This window comes from Anser cygnoides, chromosome 19, assembly GCF_040182565.1.
Source record: "Anser cygnoides isolate HZ-2024a breed goose chromosome 19, Taihu_goose_T2T_genome, whole genome shotgun sequence".
Classification (NCBI taxonomy): Eukaryota; Metazoa; Chordata; class Aves; order Anseriformes; family Anatidae; genus Anser; species Anser cygnoides.
Window position 1 is genome coordinate 8,559,694 of NC_089891.1, and position 22,129 is coordinate 8,581,822.

A 22,129-nucleotide genomic window follows, 5' to 3' on the forward strand; every position below is an offset into this window, starting at 1 on the left:
GATTTAGACTTAATGCCATTCTTCATATTGCAGACTGCCCTCTCCATCCCGACTCCCCGTTTTACTCCTCTTTCAGCTGAACTGCTCTGAGTCGTTGCAGATCTCTGCTCGTTCTTATCCCCTCTTCCTGAGCTTTATTCCTACTCTAATTTTTCAGATCAGACAAGGATGTAGTAATTGCATGTGGAGAAGCAATTTGTTAAACAAAACTCTATAATATTCAATTATTCAACATCTTTATGCATTCTAACACCTTGTTTGCATTTCTGAGAGCTTCTCTATGTTGAGTAAAAGTTTTTATTTTCATTGAACTCTGCAACAATGTTCAAAGCTTTTATCCTTTAATAACTCCACCTAGGGGTATGGATAGTCAAATTAATCTGGCCCCACCACAGCAAGTCCCTTTCCCAGTGTCTGGTTGGATTAGTCGTTACCTTTTTTGAAAAGGCTTTGTTTATCAATTAATTGATATGTTTATCAATTAATTCTGCTTTATATGCCTGTGCCAATAGATTAGAACTGCATGCATTTTTTTCTATGCTGACTGCACAGACTTGCCTTTACACATCACTTACCTATCTTTAATTGGGTTATATGGCTCTGGAGCAAGAATTACTCATTTGTTATTTGTTATTCTCAGGAACATTCCAACTGCTTTTCTTAAAGCTGAATTCTTTGTAAAGGAGAAGTGACTAGAAACCCCAAACTGGGTCCCAGGTCTTGCTTAACTTTGTAAGGCACACTGACATACTGACGCTGCTCCAGTTAAGGTATGGTATGAATCAGGAACTCTAACAGCCGCTGTGGAATGAGTGTGTTCACATGAAGTCATCCTGCAGTGACTATTGCAGAATAGTCAACTCCTCTTTGTAAGCAAGCCCCAAAAGAGAATTCTTGTCCCAGTGACTGTGAGACTAGATAAGAGATAATGGGCACAAGAAAGGCACCCTGCTATCAGCTAAGGATGGGCGCTGTTCGACTGGCTGTGAACAACAAAATTTGTGCTGCTCAAGGCCATGCAGGACTGTCTCGGGGGCGTCCTTCCTTGCGGGCTGATTCCAGGAATATGGCACTTTTGGAATGGTTTGTTTCGGGACTTTCTGCTTTGACACCTGTGATTGCTGAGACTGGCCTATCATAGGAAACCCCAAACCTCTGCTCCTCTCCATGGGGATTTCCTCTCTTAGCAACTCCAGTGTCTTCACCTGATACTGAAAGAAGATGGAAGAAACTGAATGTTTCCCTTGGCAAGATGTGTGGATGGAATTGATTTGTTTTCAATCTGATATCTACCAAACCAACTAAGTAGAATCACCTCAGCTGCAAACAGGTTGGAGAACAACAATCTACTCTTTGTACTGAAAGCAGGAAGATCTGGAATGGGGTTTTGTAACTTTTTTGATGTGATTCTATGTTACAATTTTTATATTTATGATCTGCATCTTACTCAAAATAAGAATGTTCATGTTAAAATAAACATTTTTACTCTGAAATACTGGAATAAGCCTGCCCAGCTTCTTCCTATCTCAGCTCAGCCCCTTTGAAGAGAATCAACTCATGGATTTTAAAGTCAGAAGGACCAGTCTGAACCTCAGAGGATGCGCACAGAGCAATCGCTGCAATTCATTCTGAAACCAGTACCCTGATGAATGGATCTTTTTCTTATGTGCTATGGGAACTCTGCCTATATAAATGTCTGATAAACTGTTCCAATGTTTTATAACCTTGTCTTGTACCTTATGGCAACCCAGAATTTCCCACTTATGCCTCTTGTACAGCCACAGTGGAAGAAACCCTTCATGTATATGACTGCATATGGTGAATAGGAGAACAAGAAGGTTTGGTGTTAACTTTTATACCATCTGTTCTCAAAACAGCTCTATTACACATCTCTTCCAGCTGTCTTTCAGAGTGGAGAGCAGGCACAGCAGAAGTCCATAGGGACACTTGGCTAAGGATTGATAGGCAGGAGGAATCCCACATATCCTGCGGGTGGGATCCAGCCTGGCTGACCCCCCCCGTTACACCATAGGGAACTCTCAGCAGCCCCGTGAGACCATTTCTTAGTGTCCAGGCTAAGACACTAAGATGTCAAGGACAAGAAATCTGGCTGTTCTTTCTGAAAGTTCAGTGCCATTTAGCACCTCTAATCTGGCTTGGAAAAATGCATAAATACCTACAATAAATACGTTTTGAAAAGTGTTGTTTTCAGGGTCAATTTCAGATGTTGCCATCAGTTTCTACTGTGCTTAAGCATTGCCCCAGATTTCCTTGGAGCTGCTGTCCCTAGCATATGCTAGGTAGTATGAACATTAGGATAGAAGCCACCACAATAAAGCATCGTGGCCTGCATGCAGATAATTCTGCATGGATAACAGAGGAGCTGCTAAGCTTGAGCCACCACTCACATTACTTTGCTCATCCTTGGAAAGCACACACTGACAATAGTAGTACAACCGCCCACCAAGAATAGACCCAAAAGAGCAAAGGTTGCAGAGTGAGATCCCCAGTGGGGGGAAAAAAAAAAAAAAAGCAACGCATTGCTCTTCAAGTACAAGCGATTCTGTTAGAGTCTTTTAAACACTGCTGTTCCAGGCTGCAAGGAGTCTCGCTGCAGGGGACGCTTTCTGAACTGCCCTGTAATATTATCAGCTGCTTTCAGTGCACAACTCCTGTCTGGAATAATTTAATGTGGTACATTCAATCAAACAGAAATTGTATGTCAGCCACATGATCTGAATTAGTCCAGTGCAGGAAATAACATTTTGCAGGCAAATTTGTTGCCTTCTTTTACTGGAGCCCTTTAGTGCTTTGCTGTAGTTCTTGATGAATAGCTGCTTCATGGAGGAAATATGGTTATTACAGCAAACTTTCTTCACAATGTTTAAACATTTAATTTTCAGCAAGACTGAAGAAATCTAAGCTCTCAAGGAACCTTTAGCTTTAGCAGATTATTGTTGGGCTTTGTCTTTTTAATTGGAACAGAATTGGCCAAGTTTATGTAAAGGAGCATTTGCAGGAGTTGGTGGGAAGGAACGAGCAATTTCTCTGGTGAGCCAGCCAGGCCAGCCTTCTCAAGGATGGACTTTGTTCTGGTGCCCAGTTGGTATTAGCTGAAATTTGGTTGCTATTTGGAGAAATATTTAAGAGAAATAAAACAAAACAAAACAAACCCTGCAAAATGAATAGACTTCCTGAGTTCCACATTAGGCACACAAGCTCATCAGCTGATTTTGGATAGTATGACTTGTGTACATGCGTTTCTCTGCAACATCAAGTTTGAAAACTTTCCTGTGGCATTGTGGCAGGATTTTGTCTTCTGAACCAAAAAGCCACGCAGAAATTCCTCATTACTGAGGCTGATGCTGCATTATATGCAGCTTTTTTATTTTTCTTTTTTTTTCTTTTTTTCAAAAAAAAAAAAAGTACGTGCTCTTTCCTGCCTGGTAAGGATATAAGAAAAACAACTCATGGTTTTCCAGGTAAATAACGCTGGTTGGTAGTTATGTGTTAAATCCCATATTAGAATCACTGATAGTCCTCCCGCTGTTTGTCATTGTGCTCTTGACCTGACGTGGTGTGACAAACACTGGAGGGATCCTTCATGAGCAGTGCATCTGCAGAACTTTACCTGTTATTTAAGTTGATCCTCCTATAAACCTCCCCTGCGCTCTCTGTATGCAAAATCAGACTGGTTCTTTCTCCAAGCTCAACAGGAACATGTTCACATACAAGGAGTGAAAGCAGAGCAATTCAGAGCTGTGGCAATCCAGTTTATAAATTAGGTAAGCCCATGGAGGTGGACACAATGCGTTTATTAGTCTGCAACTAAGGGAAGGCAATGAAGTTTTCTCTGCACACCCCCAGACTCAGGCTGCTCATCGGCCTCATGAGAGAAGCTGAGCATTACAAGGCTTCACTGTGATCCTGAATCTGTGGATGAGCAATTTGTTTTTCCCTTAAACTTCCTGTGACTTTGGCTGAGTGCTTTTAAAGGGAAAAATTGAAGGAAGATTTATTGGTTTCTACAGCCTGCAGTTTACAAATGTACTCCATGTTCACCCACTTCTCCCACAACAAACTGACGTGCCATAATTAGTGCCCACATATACATGAAGCACTTTTAATCATTACTTAATAAAGTGGAACAGAAATGGACTAACAATATAGCAGGGACCAAAGACGTTTCCAGTGCTCCAATACACAGGACAGGGTTTGGCCATCAGCCTGTAGGCACAAGAGCCGTTATAGCTTCGTACTGGGCTGGCCGGTTACAATATATGCTGATGTTTATGTCTGGCAGCACAGATGCTACTTGTAGTACCACGCTTTTGCTCCATGACAGATGAGAAGCAAATCCATGGATTCCAGTGCTTGCACTTCCAAGTAGTTAAGGCTTGCTCTTAATTGGGGAAAGGAAGCCAAAGGAAATCATGTGCATTGGAGTCAAATACCATTTTTAGGAGTGGGAACTGCATGAGTAGTTCAACAGTGATTAAAATAGCCAGGGACCAAGGCACACTAATGATTAATGGTCTCTTTCTGTGAGCTGAGGACATGTCCTACAGAATCTGGCCCTCCTCAGAGATATTCACGAAGTACAGTTTGGCTGAGCACATTTTAAAGGCATGAGCAAGAATTGGTTGGTTAGTTCTTATTTTCCTTTATGTTGTGGATCATCTATGTCATGTGGCTTGAATTATTAGCTCCTGTTTCTGAAGTGTGTGGTACATACAAGTAACTCTAAACCAACCTGAACCAGGGCAGGCATTGGGAGCACAGCCTGAAGACATTACAGTGGGTACTGAGTGTGTACTGCACGCTAAGCTGCAGTTGGAACAAGACCTAAACAATTATTTTAAAGTCACTTTTTTTTTTTCTTTTTTTTTTTTTCTGACTCTGCTTGTTCACCTTCTGTGACTGTGCTACGTCCTAAAGCCCTGCACAACCCCCTGGCCAGGTACTAGCTGCGCCATTGAACAGTGGCTTTCCTTAGCAGGACCCAGGCAATATCCTGATGAAGAATCCAGCAGGATGCATAGAGGTGAAAATAGAGGCCCGGACCCTACCATATCCCCATTACGGCAGAACTGGGCACCTCAGGACTGGCTCAGCCAGGCCTCAGAGGAACACACCCCATTTGTTATGCCCCAGCAGCCCTCAGCATGGTAAAGCTGGCCACGGGCACACAGAAGCAAGGCCGTACCTCTGGCCGCCTGCTTGTTTGCAGGCAGGGCCCTCGTACAGCTGCCACGTCTCAGGGCTGTGACGTGCCCCTGGCAAACCTGGGGCTGCCCCAAGCACCCCACCTTCTCTGGCCTCTTGCTGCCATGAGGCCGGGGCCTCCCAGCTGCACCCCTCACAGGGCTTATCCCAGGGGGCTGGAGAAGCCGCAGCAGGGCTGGGAAGGCAAAGCCTTTTGGCTGCCCCTGTTCTCTCTGCTGGGAGCCCTGTGTCCGTGGGCACAGCTGGAGGGGCGACAGCTCCCACAGCCCGGCAGGGGGCTGCAGCAAATGTGGGGCCAAGCCCCGGGACCCTCTCACTTCAGCAGTGCCTGAGTGGGGCTTGGTGTGGCACGGAGGGTGCTGGGGGAGGCTGAAAGGCAGGAGGCAAGCTGGGGGCTGCGTTGCGCTCCACCCTTGCTTGCTGTGTGGCAAGGAGCACGGGCTTAACCTCTGTGCGCCTCCCACCCCGGCTGAACCAGAGATAGGAACCTCTGTCTGTCTCAGTGGGTTTCTGCGGTACTTAATTGATTTGTGCTGCTAAACAGCCTCGTAATAAATGAGTACAAGGTGTTAAAGAAGGATGAGCTAGTGGGAAAGATCCAGCTGAAACAAAGCTTAGATAGAAAACATGTGCATGCCGAGGCAGAGTGCACCCTCTCCCCATTCCCACCCCTGGCCGCGCACAGGGTGATTAATGCTTTACAGAAACACTGGCTTGCTTTCAGGCCTCTGTCGTGTCCTTGAGCATCTCTGTGGCCTGACCATCCAGTGGGGTTTGCTGCTGCCGGAAGGAGGCCAACTGAGAAGCTGAGTGTCCCCAGTTCATGTACCCGCCCTTGTCCAGCGTTGTGCTGACACCACCAATTCGCCCAGTAAGGATGGCTTTTCCTGCTCAGAAACAAGGCAACACTATAAGAAAACTTTAGTTTAAAGTGAGAAACTTCTGGGAATTCCTCATTATTTTTTTCTTTCCAGCTGCAGAGTAGGGTGAAAACTATCAGCTATAAAAATATTACAGTTTATGCTGTTAAACAAATCATCATTTGTCAACAGGTAGCTGAATTATATCCAATTCCACTTACAGAGCCAAAACTGATTTTTTTTCCCAATACTATCATATAGTAACAGCTGGCAGAAAACTGGCAACCGAGGCTGTGCTGGGCTGATAAATAAACCAACGAGCCTCGGTGCAGAAGATGTAGTATCTCATGGAGGGACTGCAGCTCATGCTGGAATGTGTTGAACAAACGCTTGTTAACAATCAATGCACAAGCGGAGAATTGCTTGATGAAAAGGTACTAGAAAAATGTTACTTAAATAAGACACAGATTTCCTAGGGTTATCAAAAGAGCAAGCCAGGTTTTAGGTCTCAGAATACAAAACCATAGCAGCAAACCAGCAAATGTTAGCATTTCTTGTTCATTGAAACTGAGAGTCTGGTAATAATGAGTGAAATGTCCCAACCAGTTCTAAGATACAGAAAGGCAAGCCAGAAAACCAACAGAGAGAAATATTTTTATATTTGTTTCACAGTTCCCAAATTCTGCTGGAGAATTTTCCACTCTTCCAGATGTTTTCTGAGGCAGAGAGAGACATATTCTGACTTCAGATGCTGTGTTGCCTCTAAACTGATCAAACTACCCTTTACCACATGGGAGAAAGAAGGGCAACAAGTGAAAATGCCCCATCAGGAGATATTGCTTCAGGCTGGAGCTCAGTGCTTTGTACAGACAGCATATTAATGCCCTGGGTTCTGTACTTAACACCACTCTGGTTTTGTCTCTGCTTTGCAGGCATTTTATTTTTATCATGGGTAAGAACAGGAATGTGTGCGTCTCTGTGAGAGAATGAGCATGGGGCTGCAAGCTACATCTCAGTGCAAATAATATTTTGGCAGGAAACCTGCAGGAGATTAAATTAGGGGCCTAAAGACTGAATATTAAAACATTTCAAACTTTGAGTTCCTTTAAATAAGCAGCTACAAAACAAAGAAGCAGTCTGACAAAATTAGCAGGTCCAAAGTGCTAAAGGAATCCACTATGGGTTGTTTGCTTATTGATGCAGATTTAGGAGGACTTTTAAAATTATTTGTATTGGTAGCTGTATATGTCAACATGCTATTTCCTCAATGCATTTTGAGTCCAGATTAGCTAAAGTTTTAAGTGTTGGCAGACTTGCTACAATAGAAGGGAAATGCCAATGGAATAACTTTAAACATGATCCAATCCCTGATGATTCATTGGATGTGTTAAAATTTCCTTTGAGACCATGTAAGTAATGCAGGGACTGGAGTGCAGAGTGCCTGTGACTCAGCTCTCTGCAAGGCAAAGGGAGGATGTCAGAATTACTCACTGGGACAGGAGGAATCTCATTTATCTATTTATAGGCAAGGCTGAGATGAGCTTGTACCATTAAAGAGCTGAGTTTGCCAGTTCCCATTCGGGGAGGAAGAGGGAAGGCCCTCACTTTAGTTGCTGAAATAAAAAGCTTCGGTGTTGGCCTCCTTTTTTCCCCCCATTTCCAGCCTTGCTCTCGCACAAGTAGCATGGGGCTCGCAGCCTGACCCTGTACTGAGAGCAGGGCAGCCCTGAGAACCCCTGGCCCTGGCCGCTGTCAGTGGCTGTCGCTCCCAGCCCTCCTGAGGGGCCCAGGCATCGCGGCTCAGTGCCCCGAGGTCGGGAGAACCATACGGGCATTCCTGTGGCATGTGTCCCTCAACAAGTCTCATTTAAGAGGTACGCACATTGCCAAAACTCTGTTGTCTGCATGTTTCTCTTTGAAGATGTACATTATCCCTTGCCCAGGCCTTTTGACAAAGACGACATCAGATAAAGAGAGGACCAGGGGGCAGAGCAGGGAGCTGAGCGCATTGCCTGCTTCCAGCTCCCCGGGGACAGCCACTGAGGCTGCATGGAGGCAAGGCAATGACTGCCGGTATCAGGACAGCAAATCCTGAAGATGTTCCTTCAACCATGTAGCCAGGCTTGGGAGGTGAAAGATGGTCACATTTTCAGATAAAAAGCAAGAGCTCAAACTCACAACAAACTGTTTTAGTGGCATATATCTAGCACTTCACTGCACACATTTTGGCCTAGTTTTCCTACTAAGAAAGAGATCACTACTTGGTAGGTGCCATGCGAGTCTCAGTCACTTACTGCACTGCTCCATCACTGGGAACACATTTGTGGTGTTGGTCTGGGCTGTTCCTTCCAATTCCCTGCATTTAACTCCCATGACTGACTCCTTTCCCAAAAAGAAGTTATCTAGGAACACAGGGCTCTGGATTACTGATCCAGTCGCCCACTATTACAGTCAATTACATTATATCATGCTTTTTGGCAGGCTACTCCAGCACTTCATTTAAAATTTTCAGCCTTAATATCATTTGTTCTTGTGCCAGCATCATAATTTAGTTTAAACAATTCTCTTTTTTCTCTGATCTTTACCTATCAGATGTATTTACTGAAAACAATCCTATCTCCTCTAGTCTTTGTTTTGAGAAACAAAACAAATGAAACTCTTCTAGTCTTCTCTTGTTCTAAACCCTCTGATCATCCTCAATGCCCTTCTCTGTACCTGCTAATCTTCCTTGAACATGAGTGAACCTGTATCTTCTAGGATTGTGTTTGCCTTTCCATATCAGATTGGTGGTTCACAGTTATCCCTGGGAGCAAGTAATTCACTGTTTTTTTTCCACCACCCTACTTTTGTCATTTTCAAGTAATGCAATATTCTAGTTATTAATTTCTAATTGCATATCTTTATACTTTCTCTATTCTATTTCAGATAAATTCTGTCATTCAGTTATTGCTGACTGATGTTCTGATCCTCCTTTGTATTAAAAAAGCCTGTGTCCTCAGCAGATTTCTTTACTACATTCCTACTGCTGTGCCAGCATCATTAACGAAACAAGCAAGGCTGAGCCCAACACTGACCTTTGAGGAGTTCCACTTATTAACTGCCTCTGTCCGGCATTTCCCCTCTCCTCAGAGCTTTAGCAGTTTTGTGTTCACCATCCACACTAATCCCCATCTTCTCAACTTCAACTAGTAATTTCCCCTGTGGTATAATATCAGATTCTTCACTCAAGTCTGGATAGAGTAAATCACCTGTATTTCATTTGTCTAGAAAAAAAAGCAGTCATCAAAGAGAAGTATCAGGTTAAGCTGAACTCATTTAATGTGCCAGTTCTTTCCAAATCCTGGGATGGAAATCTGCCAGTGCACCTTAATCTGAGCACACTGAATTCTTTAAGGTTTTCCTTCCATCTTACATGTGACAATTTTCATTCCCTTACGTATGTTCCCACTAGAAATGCTGTCTTTGCCCCGCTGCTCAATATGATCCTCTCTACTGCAAATGTAGGCAAAGTGTTTTTAATTCATTTTTAGACCATATGCAGACTGGTCTAATCTCAACCCCATTCTCACTACTGCATAATGACCACATTTCTCCTCTTTTTATTTCTCTAGCTGAAACCTTGTGCCATCTGTTCTAATTTCCTTTTCAAAGTCTAGTTCACAATTTTACTTCTGACATTTTTCATTCTACCCCTGTATTTCCTGACCTCAGCAAATTAAAATCGGATGACTGAGGCAAATACTGCCTCCAGTCTTCTGCTCCGCCACTCTTCTCTGATGCCGCCCTTGTTGCACCGACAGAGTAACTCCTAAAGCAGGTCCTGAACTGCCGGACTGAGCGTGTCCATGGAACAGCGGCTGCTCAGGACCTGCTGGGTAAGCTGCTTAGTCAGCCCCATGACAGGAGTGATGGGCTCCATCAAAGAGCAAAGCAGATGGTCGTTCCCTGTAGCGGTTCCCCTCCAGACATCTGATTTCAGTCCCTGGCTGCATGCGAACCGAATACCCTCTTGCCAGTCAGACCTTCTGCCCGTTCCCTGCCTGCTGTCAGTTAACTCGCCCCGTGTGTTTGGGGCTGGTTATTTATCCCACTGGGTTTGGAGTGTTTCCCTTCAGGGTTTGTCCTGCGTGTTTCAGCTAGTTGTGGAATCCAGTTTCACATTCAACTCATAAGCTATTCAGTGCAGTTGATTCCACTAATTAGTTCCCTTAATTTCCCAACATTTGCCCTTTTTGAGATGAGTATGTTTTGGTGTGTGACTACAGACTGTGCTGAAAATTCAGCCCTAATGAGGTGCCTGTAAAAGCTCCTGTTTCTTAACCAGTCTTCAGAGGCTTTGGCTGACTCACAACTTGGTGCTTTAGAGACAGAAAAAGAACTGCACTTCCCTTTGTGTGCGAGAGAGACTCTGTATCACCTTAACACTTCTCAATATTAACTGGGGTTTTCATTCTACAACAGCTGAGACATAAAGAGCCTAAAGGTCACATTTCAAAAGGTACTGCACTCAGTGAAGATTTAGTTAAGTCCCTAAAGTAAAGTCTAAAGCTCCCTAACCCCACTGAGATCACTGCAGCAGTTTAACTTTGCTTACCGGAAAACAAGGTGTCTGCGCCAAGCTGCTTGCTTTGAATTCTGTCTGGTTCCTGCAGACAGCAAAGCGCATCCACACTGCCGAGCGCCCTGTCCCGGACGTGCAGCCAAGGCAGGTAGCAAAGGCCTAGCTCGGGCTGCTGGTACGAGGCTGACACAAGAAGAGAGGAGCCCTGTCCACATGGCAACTTTTGAAGAATGCAAAGCATTTAAAATCCTGGCCTTACTGCCACGTAGGACATTGAAAGGGGGATCTGAACTTTAGTAGTCGCCTATGTAGCCACCCACTCACTTTCCCCGCTCCCTTGAGAAGCGCTCTGGGACCCTGCATGTGAACGTGTCCTCACTTTACCTGCTTCCTCAGCTGCAGAAGGCAGCAGCACTGCCCGCTTCCCGAGTCAGCCTGCAAGTGATGCAACCACAGCACTACGGCTATGTCCATCTGAGATAGATAGATGGAAGCTGTCTTCTGCTGACAAACTGGTGCATGTTCAAACCCTGTAGAAAGAGATGAAGTGGCAGAGCAAAGTTAATTTCTCTCCTTCCCTCTCCTCTCTTCCAAGGGGAGCAGAGATGTCCCTTTCCCAAGGCATGTCTGCCTGTAATGCCCCCTGCTCTGCTGGGCACCTACTGACCTGGGCAGCGTCACAGGACTTGGGGTTTTCTGAAAGAGTAACCTCCTTGTGTGAACAGGCTTATGGCTTTGGGAAACACAAAGCAGTCTTGTCTTCCAAGTGTCCAAGCCTTCTTTTCACATCTGTTTATTCCTTCACTAGCATTTATTTTTGGCCTTGAAGGAAAAACACAACTCCACATTAAAGGGACGGTGTCCAGTTAAAACCCACAGGCGGCACCACCCCTTTGCTCCCCCTTTGCAGGGGAAGGCAGCAAAGGAGCCCAAAGAAAGAAAGAAAAAAAAGCAGGGTTGGAGGAAACCTATCACTTGTTGGGCACAAAACTCCTTTTACTTTCTAGTGAAAAGGCAGCAGAGCATCCTCAGAAGCACACAGCACACTGGTCAAATAGGCCAGATCCTGCATGCCTGAGGTTTGTTTGTGTACATAATTACAAGTCCAAGGGCCACATTTCCATTTGTCCTGGAAAGCCTTTCTAGCTGGTATTATAAATGGAGCACAGGAGAGCGAAACACAGTCTATCAGTGATATCAGATCAGAAAGACACCAGTTCATTCTGCTTCCGCACTGACTCCACAGCCCTTTCGGCTACTGGAGAGCTAGAACATCATAATTTTTACACTGTGTGAACGAGCTTAGGAGGAGCTGCAGGTGATCACTGCCTCCTGAGACCAGTGCCACCTGCACACACACTTCTCTCCTGTTCAAGGCTAGAGTTAAGGCAAACAAAAGCACTTTGGCCACCAGTGGAGAACGCTCACCTGTTTGACTTTGCGGAGGAGAAGTATTCACAGACCCAGTGCCAGCTTTGTGCCTGTCACCTCCCAGCAGAGACTTGTGCCTGTGTGTGGCCTGATGCAGCTGCAGACGGGCTGTCTAAGGGCTCATAAAGCTGATGTCCAAGGCACAAAGTTCAAGGTCAAGGTCCTGTATCAGCTGTGTGTGTGGTCAAGACCTGCATTCCTTTTGGGAGAGGCAGAGGAGGAGCGCAGACTGCCTCATGAGCTCTTTGGACTGTATCTGCAAGAGGAAATAAGCTCACTTTGGCAATGTCTATTTTGGACCACCCAGCAGCACTCAGCACCCAACCTCAGGTAGCTGCGCTCCCTTCCCGTAGCACAGTGACTGAGCCGGGCACCTGATAACAGACTTAATGCAGTCTGCTCCTGGACCTATGTGACAGTGACCACAACCCTGTCTGTTTTCACTGAAATCAATGGGACTCTGCCCACAGGCCTGACTCATCTCTCTCTTACATCAATACCTTATCTTTTATGTCCCTTTGCTTCTATGAAATTGCAGCTTGTCAGGCTCTGGATGTTTGTAAGGGCATGGCTGGGCCAAAAGAAATGGGGGTAGCAACCCTTGGACATGGTAGAGATTGAAGCCTCTGGAAAGACTGGGCCTGTCTCACATGCTTAGCAAGTTAGCAGAATATTAATGATGCATCACTCAGAGTAAGTGCTTCTGGATGCTTGGCTGACTTTGGCAAGGGGCACTTTGAGAAGGATAAAACTGCATTTTCATGGCTGAGAGTCTTCCTCCAGTAATAAGATGTGCCCCCTGGGATGCTGGTAACATATCGGTGTTGTCTTCAGAGAGTATGTAGGGGATAGGGTCTTACATTGCTAAACTGTATAAACAAATGCTTACCGCTGAATATCACGTTAGTCCAGACAAAGGATTTACATACACAGAGACAGCCACAGGTGGGCTGTCCTCCAATTAGCCCATGAATCTAGAAAAAAAAGTTTTGTATTCTTTCCTTTGTGTATAAAACATAATTAAAATAATTACAAAAACAGATGCATTGTATCAGTAACTGACACATTAAGAATTTTGTCACGGTTGTTCAGGAACTCGCAGCCTCCTTGCAATACCAATAATGATTATTTATAACCTACTATGCAAGGAAATCAGTCCAGAAAAACTGACTGATTATAAGGTAATACAGTCACCCCAAGGAGAAATCTAGTGCAAGGTGCCGGCAGCCACGGTATCACACCATTTTCTTGTCTTGTATTATAAACTTTATTGTAAGTGGTGTTCTTGTATTTTGAACAGAATGTCTCAGTTCCTCTGCAAGAAATACCCATTGTATTCCTGCTGAATTTCATTGAATTTATCCCTGATTTATACTAAAGATCAGAGGCAGATCCATGCTACTGCTTTATCTATAAATCCCTTAGCAGCCTATTCACAAGGATGTGCAGCTTCGCAAAAGAGTGAGTTGAGAGAACAAGCTGGGTGGCAGACTGCCTATTAGTTCTGAAGGTATTACCATAGCATCTGGAGAAGCTACATGCAGTACTAACACAAGGTACAAGGAAGTCTCAGCCCTTGAAAAGAGCTAACAAAGAAGATTCACAGAAAGTGGGAGGTAGAAGAGCTCCATGGAAAAGAGAAGTGGCTGTACCATGTCACATTGCAGGAAACTGAGAGGCAGGAGCAGAGCCGTTGTCTCTCAGCACCCTCCAGCTTCAGGCTGCCTTTTGGTCCTTTCTATTTCTGCATGTGGACCTCACCATCTTTAACTAGAAGCTCAATCCAGAAAAAGAAAATCTTTATTTTTCTTATTTGTCAAGAGAACCAGCTTTCTGCTAGTTGTGAAAACAAATTCTTTCCTGTGATTAATACCTGTCTCCTGTGCTAAAGACATCAATCTCTACATGGATCAGATCCTTACAAAGCTAAGCTCTCTTCTAAGAATAAAAAGGTTTTCTTTTTCTTTTCTTTCTTTTTTTTTTTTTCTGCTAACATCCCTCCTCACAATTGTCCTTGTTTAGCCCTATGATAGTTTTATGATGCGGTCCCAACATAACTCACAGTACTTCCCATTATTGTGTGCCACGAGCATTTACAGAGCCATTTTTGTGGTAGATACCAGCCTTTAGACATTCCACGTTTCCTGGTTAACTGGAGCCAATCACACAGTGTTCGGTACTGAACCTAAGTCTCTAATTTATACACAACGAAGGCATTGTAATGATAACGTAATGGAGAACAGTCCATTAGCAAAAATTGGCTATATAGCATGGACAAATTATTTTCTTTTCATGTTTCCATCAATATTAAGAGCCATTAATCATATTTCAAAAAAGAAAAAAACAACTGTGCCAATGCCAAACTGCCTTTAAACTTACACACTAAGAATATCTGCATGGGATACCTGGGCCAGCTCTGTTTTCCCTTACAGTAAGGAAACTTTTCCAATATGCTGAGAAGAACTGCATTTTTACCACCACAGATGAGTTCACAACTGGTCCAACTCCACTAATATTCTCTTTATAAAGTCAGAATATAGTAGTCTGGTTTTAACAAAAAAGAAATCAAGACTACATGCAATGTATTTTGAAGGAGGGAATATTCCTAGCAGCAGCTGGAAGGGAAGTGGAATTCATAAATGTCTCTTTCATCTTTATCAGGTTACTATTCAGTGCAGTTACATTTATTAATAACAACATCCCTTAAACCACATTGTGAAGATCCATTAGCAAGAAATGTTTTAAAATGTACAACAGGCTGTAACAGATGATTTATCGAAGGCTGAAACAATTAAATACTATAAGCAGAGTGGGCATTTTTATGGGCTGCTGAGCTTGCCAGAGTATCCTTACGACATATTCAGAAGTGGACTGTTTGTGTTGTGCAACTCAAACTTTTTCTTGAATTCAGTAATCTACACTTCCAAGAGGTAATGCAAACTAAGACCATTCTTTGACTTTTTCTTCATCTCACTTCCATACATACCTGCCCCTGGAAATGCTGACGGCCACTTCAAAGTTGTCCTCTGTGGCATTTGCTACACCGGGAGGTCCCAAAGTGCTGCTGTCTGCATCACGTACAGGGAGAGCTCCCCTGGGAGAGCGATCACTGCTTGCAGGGGAAATGCACTCTGACTGCTCTGTAACAAACCCTAACAAGAAGAACCCTTTAAGAGGTTGTTTAACTATCCCCATGAGAGTCAAACTTAGCAGGACTGACCTGGAGGCAATCACCGTATCGTTCTTTCTTTTCCAACACATCCTGCATTTGCCCTGGAAATTGACGTGTTCCCCTCCCATTTCCTTACTTAGGTTTTTAAAACCCACTGTTTAAGTGTCAGCCACCAGCGAGTAATCACTGTGAAAGTGCTAGATAGCGAGACTAAATTCAGATGAGGGATTTTGTCATTATCTTCATGGACAAAACTGCGAGCCTTGACTACTGTGCATATCCTGCAACACCCAAGGTTCATGCAGGTCCCAGGGGGGTCGTTACAGACTGCGCTGTCCTTCTCTCGGTCGCTTCCAGTTTGCAGCAGAGAACAATAATGGCACAGACAGCTCAGCGCTGCTGCCGCACTCGTTCCCCAGCCGTGACTATCAGTCACAGCCTCCCGCTGTATCAGGGTGAAGATTTTTGAAGACATTTTCTTTGTTGCTGAGCAAGGCAAAGCCTGAGTCAGGGATTACAAGGAGAGGCAAGGGGAATGGGTAGGAGATGCGATCGCAGCCAGGGAGAGAGTGAAACAGCGGTTCTGGGGGCTCGGTGCCACTGACTGGGCTGCACATGAAGCAGCTTTGGGCTGTATTAGGTTTTCACTTACTTGCTGGCAGATCTGCCCATGCTTGTTCTCCTTCCAGATTTGATCAGTCCCTAATTCTGAAAAAGATGCCCGACGCAGGGGTCATATGATTTCTGAGGCAGATATGCAGACTGCAGCCCAAATGCAGCCCAGTTCCCTCTGGAGTGAAAGACCCCTTCACACCTTTAAGCTGGACCTTTCACTCACCCCAGCAGAACAGGCAGACGGGTAACACAGACGAGCCGCGCTCTGGGTTCATTTGTCCCCACAGCATGTTCCACGCAGGAGGGCAAAGGGGTGGCAGAACAAATTAGCGGCAGAATGTATCTTCTGTAATTGCACACGAGCCAACTTGTTAGATTGATTAGTTTCTGTCCCAGCTGAGATTGTAGCTCCATGAATGCTTTTGACTGAGCACAACTAGAAAATGTGTAATTACATGGGCCAACGCACAGAGAGCTGCAGCTACAGGTGCCTGCTGCTTTGCTGCTGAAGTGCAGCGCACGGGGGGAGAAGAGGAACTTGGAAACAAAGTGTACATTCGCACCTCACCACATCCTCACTGCAGAGTTCACAGCTTTCAGGCTTGGGCAGCATGAAAGGCTAAAATTCCTCAGGAGCAATGACAGATTGTGTGGCATGAAACATCACACGCAGCATGTCAGTGCTGGAGATGGTGGGTTCAGCCCGTCCAGCCAGATGAAAGCGGTCCAGGCTAACGCTGGTGAGACAATACTTGGCATCTTGCAGGAACAATCATTCTTGGCTGTAATATTCCCCTCCTGGTTCATTTTCTGTTTTCTCTGTTGTTGACCTCCAGTGATGGAGGGAAGGGGTTGGACGTGGACGGTGCTCTGAGCAGGAGAGGGGCCTGTAGGAACGGGAACAGCTGTGGGGCTGGGAGGGAAATGGAGACAGGGCAATGAAACAGATACGCTTCCCCTTTGGGAGGATGGGCTGAGCCAGTCTGAGCAAAAAAAAAGAAAAGGGTAAAATGAAAGGGAGGAAACCAGAGAAGAGAAGATGGAACAAGGGAGATCACAGAGAACAACAGGAAGCAGTCCTAAGAGGACAGACATGAAGGCTAGGGCTTGTAGGGGAAAAGCAAACAGAAAGAAAAAAAAACTTCAGGGATATTTTGCAAAAGACAGAGAGAGAATTAAAAAAAAAAAAGTCTATAAAAGTGCCAGCTACCCAGCTGCTGTAAGTGAAACTCCAGTACACTTACGTCAACACCACACCACTGATCAGCACCAGGGGAGGAGGTTTGGGGTTGTTTTTTTAATTTCATGGAAAGGCTTTCAGCAATGCAGAACGTGAACGCCAGCCTCCACTGATGGTAAAGGATTTAGAGGTGCTTACAGCCTCACAAAAACAAGACCCAACTTGATAAAGCCCATGAGACGAGCTGCCACATCACAGCCCAGGAACAGCCAGCCTCTCACCATGTCTGACTTCCACCTTGAGACCAACAAGACTGGCACAGGCGGGGAGCTGGAGGGGGGCACACGGCCGCTTCTGCACGCGCGGCAGGGCTGCTGCCCCAGCTCTGTCTCCCCCACACCACAGCAGCCATCGCTTCCCATGCCCTGAGGAGCAGTGAGGGCCTCGACTTCCACAGCCAGGCTGGAAGAGGGGAAGAGGCATCCGCTTTGCTGGTTGAAGTGAAACGTGTGGCTTATTGGTATGGCTTGTTTAGTTTGGCTCCTAGTGCTCAGTCGGTGTTATTAGAGAAAGCAATAAAAATGCATTAAATACTAGGAACTACATTAAAACAACATGGAGCATGCAACACAACCCAAGACAAGCAAGGGGGCTGAGTATGGAGACTGCCCTTCCCTCCAGTCATCCTCTTCTGCGTGAATATCGTGGAGACAGTGTTACAGCGAAGTTTGGAGAGCTGGAGCTGGTGACTTGTTGCCTGCAGCACCAAGGAAGATTTCATCCCATGGCTTCTAGAAAGACTTTGAAATACTGCAGTCAGCTCCTATGCATCCCTGCTGACCTCCTTCCAGACTAAATCCATAAAGTTTCCATGTTTTTTGCCGAGACATAATTTTCTTTTGATCACATAGCAAAGGGTATATCCCCCCGCCATAGGGAGGGACTGTGAGATGTCAGAAATGAGATGTCTGTCACCTGCCCAGGCCGGTGCTCGCTGCTCTGTCCCAGCTTCTGTAGCTCCATCTGATTTCTTGGTTCCTTCTCTGGCCTTGAGAATGTACTCCAAGGGCTTTGGGATTGCTAATTTGCCCATTTTGTTAACTGATTTTAGCCACAGCTGGATCCTCACAGTTCTTCTGTACCGTGAAAACCACAACTGCATGTTACGCCTGGGCAAGTGGCGAGGTGATTATTGTAAAGCCTGGATTTTCTAAGGAAACGAAGCTTTACATGGAGTGCTGCGTGAGCCCAGTGTGTGTATAAAAGTAGCTCTTGAGCACGTCAGACAATTTCAAGGAGACAGGGAGAAGGATTTCTCAAAGCCCTGAAGTTCCCAGACAGGCACTGGAGATGACGGATGGAGGACACAGACACCATTAGTATCCCCTGTGGAGAACGCAGCAGCGCTGCTCCCTCTGCACCAGACAGCAGAGACGCCACAAGGGTAAACGCTGTTCATTAGACCCTCTGCTCATGAAATTACTCGTTCATAATCCTTTTCTCTGATCACCTTCTCTTGCGCTCGCTTCCCCTTTCCGCCTGGAGCTGCACCCTGTACAAGTTACACTCACCGCTTTCCACACTCAGCTGCCCATTGTCCCTGGGGCCGACCCCCTGGCGGTGAGGGTACCTGCGTCCCACTGCAAAATGGGCAACAGAGAAAAGAGCGAGGGGCTCAACGCGCAACGACAGGAGCTGCAGCGGGGTGACAGCTGCCCCCCGGTGCATCCATTATTCCTGTGCAGAGCAGCAGCTTTAAGAAAGTGGTGTAAATTACAGGAACTGGATCACTGGCTTAAACAATGTCAGCACGTCCCTTTGAGGGCATTCACCCCCCCACACCATGAAACGACAAGTTATTATTTAACAGCAGACCTCACACAGAGGAATGTTTTTCTGTATTCATGACCTCTAACAAGTATAGCAATTGTTTACTATACTCTGAGTGATCCAGAAGGAGCTATAATGTGATAATTATAGAGAAACCTTCCTAAAAATATATTTCTGATGCATCAGCAAAAACTCAGCAGGCCCCTCCAGCTGGCACTGAACGTACAAGTTAAGCCCAATTTGAGAATCAGATCGCGCACTACATTTTGTGCAGCTGTGCAAAGGCTGCAGCAAGGCACTCTGGAGCAGAAGCCTTGCAATGACAGAGGGAAGGGCCAGAAGCAGCAGAGAAGCAGACAGGGCCAGAACCACGGGTTCTTTTCTCCATGGGTAGTGACATCGGAAAACCTCAAGCCCATTTTCAAGATGGACAAACTGAGGCTTTGAAAATCAGAACGCCAACATTTTCTGATCTGCTCACCAACTCATTGGTGTCTGGTTTTAGAGGTCCAGTCCGAGGCCAGGCTGTGCCTGCTTCCCCAGAACTACCAAGCCTCTACATTTTTCACCAAGCAGTATGATTCATTGGATTCATTGGTATGTTTTTTTTTTTTTTTCCTACACACTACATTCATACACCCTCTCTTTACTCAGTGTTACCAATCCCTAGCTTACGCTCTTTGAAGAAACATCTACAAGGGCTTTAGCTGCTACTACCTTGTAGCAGAGCCACCAAAAAGCCAACCTTCTGCTGCCCTTCAGAGCCCCAGGGGTGACCTAACCCTGCCCAGGCGGTTGCAGCTAACCAGATTGTGATGGGGAAAGCCAGGGCACATGTGTTTGTTCTCTTCATCCAGCACTGTTGCAGACCAGCACTGCTCTTCTGAGGCTCTGGGGTACCTCAGTAGCACCTACACACTTCTGTGCCTCAGTCTCCTCACCTGCAAATGGGCCAGGATGACAAACCCTCAACCTAGGGCTGCTCAGGTTTGGAAACACACTTGGCATCTTATCTTGAAAGACGGCTTCTGTGGAAGCGCAAACAGTAATTTATTGCTTCAATTAAAAAAGTGTGTGTTTTACAATCCACAGCCTGTTTATACTTCTACTTCTTATAGATATCTCTCTAAAAAGAACTCAGCTCTGGTAGCTCCTGGATTTGGCACAGCTTGTCAAATAAGCAGGCTCACCAACCTTTCCACGACACACAGTGCTTCTGTGTAACTTTGCAAGCTGTGTTTGACTTGCCTGAACTTGAACAGTCACCACTGATTGATTGGCTTCTAAAAATATCCACCCTCCATGGTTCAAAGTCCAGAGAGCTCCTGTTGATTTAGATGGAGACCTTCTTGCTGGTGGGAGGCTCAGACAGACACCTGACACCCGGCGCTGCTGTCTCGGCTCTGCTCGCTGCCTCCTGCGTGAGGATGGTCCCGTGGGGAGCCCCTGACCGAGACAGCCCCCACGCTGAGCAGAGCCCTGCTGCACCATGTTCAGCAGCTCTTGGTGCCGCTGAGCAGCCCTACGGGTCCCTGCCCTTCCTGCAGCCCCAGTCCCAGACTGCGGCTATTGGTAATAAGTGGGATGAACTTGGGGTCCCTGCATGTATCCTGCCAGAGGGCTGAGCTCAGGGGCTGAGCACATGGCTATCGCTACAGCAGCCACCAGGAGAAAAGCCAGATTGCCATCTCCATTGGAGGCAACGGAGGCCTTGCTGACATATTCTGGCCATAAAGCACACTGCTGTGGCTCCTGCATCCCCTTATCTAGCCAGCTGGATAAATTGTAGTCTCTAGCACAATGCCATGGAGAGCTCCATTACCGGGCATAGGGCTGGGGTTTCCCCCTTTAGTGACCATGGTGTTTGCACCCCCCCCCCAGTTACCTGCACCCAGATCACTGCAGCTGAAGCTTCAAAATGCATTTCGGAAAGGGAAGGGGGTGCAGGGCTGGGGCAAGCCATGGTTCAGAGCACAGGAGCCCCAGCAGATGAAGCTTTCCACAGAAGGAAGCTGCAGAAAAGCAGAGCACGGACACCTGCAGTCTGGAGCAAAGCAGCATCTGCTCATTCCAGCGGAGATGCATCGATAGCAGCGTGCTGGGTGCTGGTGAGGAATGCGGCAGCACCAGGTCTGCAAAAGATGTAAAGCTGAGACAGCCTCTACGCAAGGCATCCCAGCACCGGCAGGTCTTGGGCCCCTCTGATCACTTACCTGCTGACAACAAAGCTAACAAAAGACAAAGCAGAGCACAGCCAAATATATACACTGGATGTTGCCATGCTACTGAATGCAGCTTAGCACGGCAGGACTTTTTATAAATGATGTATTATAGCTGAGCTAAAACCTAAATAATAAAGCCTGCTTGTGGATCTCTGGAAGATCACAGCTAGACAGTTGCCTACGGAATACCAGACTAGTGGAAGAAATTATTGGTATTCTAGGAGCATATGGGACTGGAGATGAGCACTGCAGCCAGACTGTGTTTTCACAGCATCACGTGCAATCCCTTTCATATATGGGTTATGCAACAGGACCCTGGCCCTGCTGTCCCAATGCAATGTTTGGCAGAACCAGGTTGCTCTGAGGCCCAGACCCCTCCTCCAGCGTAAATGTATTCCACAACAGTTTATATCATTCTGACGACCAACAATTTCCTTTCATTTATGTAATATTCTACCTTCCGTTGCATCTACAGAAGACAGTGCTCGCACTTCAGCTCTGCTACGCCGAACGACCCACACTCTTGGTTATTCCTTGCAAGCATCACCTGTTGTTCCAGTCATCTTCCGAGTTCTTCCTGGGACTTATCCTTCCCAAAGACAGCTCATGGGAACTGACTGCGACTTTCCAGACAAAGGTTCAGCAGTTCCTTGTACAGTGGCAGGAGCACTTCCCCATCTTTACTGGAAATATCTTGCCTAATAAATCGTATGATCTCATTTGGCTTTTGTGTTTGGTTTTAAAAGGGGTATAAAGCAGGCTATCCAATATTTCACTTCATTTTATTTTAGTGTTTGTTATCTGGAAAAAAAGAGGGTAGTTAAACTGCCTTTTTAATTAAATTCCTTTAAATCTTTTAAAACAATAACGAAAGAAAGATAGCAAACAAAGTAAGACAGAAGAATTACCATGTGTATAACCAGAGGTATTTTTTTCCCGTAACACATTTATATATAAATCTCTTTTTCAAAAACTTGCAAAATTTCTCAGTTGCTCAGTCTGTCTCCTGGGTAACGTGACACCTCACAAGAG

At 45.7% G+C, this 22,129-nt stretch overlaps 1 protein-coding gene across 8 annotated transcripts in view; it reads left to right on the top strand.

Annotated features, from left to right (window-relative positions):
• The window catches only part of RAB11FIP4 (RAB11 family interacting protein 4), a 179,822-nt gene extending 158,006 nt beyond the window's left edge, over positions 1 to 21,816 (top strand). For all 8 annotated transcript variants that reach the window (XM_066980099.1, XM_066980100.1, XM_048064246.2 and 5 more), the window contains one exon: positions 641 to 21,816. The gene's annotated coding sequence lies outside the window, so the exon portion shown is untranslated. The remainder of the gene's footprint in view (positions 1 to 640) is intronic.
• Positions 21,817 to 22,129: the final 313 nt, after the last annotated feature.